The sequence below is a fragment of the Limulus polyphemus genome, unplaced genomic scaffold, assembly GCF_000517525.1.
Source record: "Limulus polyphemus unplaced genomic scaffold, Limulus_polyphemus-2.1.2 Scaffold1520, whole genome shotgun sequence".
NCBI lineage: Eukaryota > Metazoa > Arthropoda > Merostomata > Xiphosura > Limulidae > Limulus > Limulus polyphemus.
In genome coordinates this window covers 245,637-247,167 of record NW_013667130.1, presented here as the reverse complement: position 1 = coordinate 247,167, position 1,531 = coordinate 245,637, and positions in this window count along the sequence as shown.

The window sequence follows — 1,531 nt, the reverse complement described above, 5'->3', positions numbered from 1 at the left end:
ATGTAAAATGATAGTAAGAACTAAATTTTAATTAGAAGTTATTTTTGGATTTTTTTTTACAGACGCATGAAGGTCAACAACTCCGGGTAATACCTTTGTAATCGCAAGAATGTACAGTAAACATTTAAATAGTTGTGCTACATAAAATAACGTATTTGTAAATTCCGGCATTACTAGAACTAAACCACTTCTGGTCACAATGTTTTAGATATTAGTTTTCATTATATACCGAAATATTCTCTTAAGTTCCCAAGGATACTAACGAGAGCGTATAAGTTATGTCATATTTAGGTAACTTTTTGAGTTACATAATATTGCATAATAATGATAAATCATAGCGTATTTCAATCAATAAACGACTTCATTGAACTATTAATCTTTGTAGTACCAAATGTAATTCTTTGTAGTACAAGGTTATTAAAAATTGTTAATTTAAAAACATGGATTACGCATCGTAAAAAAATACATAAACAATATAGCCAGCTTAAAGTAAAAAAAAAAAACAGTCGCAAAAAAGTGAACCAACAAGCTTAAGGTTTGAAACACCAGACAAATAAAAAATCGGGAATTTAAAAAAAACCTGTAAGTAGGGATGGTAAACTAGGTAAGTATACAAGGCTGGAGATACTGTGGACATTATTTTCTTAAGCTACAAATCCCTTTTTCCGTTCCCTAGAATTACATTTGGTGGAGTCAAAATATGGATTTGTAACTTGAGTAAACAATGTCTACGGTTGCAGGTTTTTAAGTTTCCAATTTTTTTATCTTGTGTCTCGACCCTTAAACTTGTTAGTTTAATTTTTTGCGACTGTATTTTCACTTTAAGCTAACTATATTGTTTCGGTATTTTTACGATCCTTATTTCTTTTTTAAATTAAAAATTTTTAATAATCTTATTTCTTTGTTTTTTAATGTCCATCATGGGCATACATGTGTGTAATAGCAACACTGTCCTATTTGAAACAGTTTAGTTTAATGAAATTCGTAGTTGGTGTATGTCGGGAAACAATGACAACCTTTGGATTGGATTCATGCAGATTGGATGGCTATTGCTCTTGATATCATTGCTACAATGTTATCATTGATAGTGGTACTGTATGTATCATCACTATGGTGTATGGTGATCAACATACTTCATGTTACGTGTATGCTTGTAAAATATATATATATAGCAACTATACTTATAACCTGTAGCTATATGGAGAGCCCGTAAACACTGGATTGGAGAGACTACTGAACTATACTAGAATGGTGCATGGACCGCATTTGGTAACCGCATGAGTTTTATAAATGCGGGTTTTATAATTTTTTGAAATTGTAAAGCCGTATATATATAGAAAGCCATATAATTTTTTTAAGCTATATAGGTGCATGCATATATATTCAATTCAAATATAAGACAATGTGTCATAATATAATAGGATAGGTATACAAATAAGCATTTTTATCATTTCTTGTAGTTTTTATATTTCCCCCTTCCTCTTCCTCCTCTCCACTGGCCATAGTAAGACCGGTTACGGTTTTGTTGCAG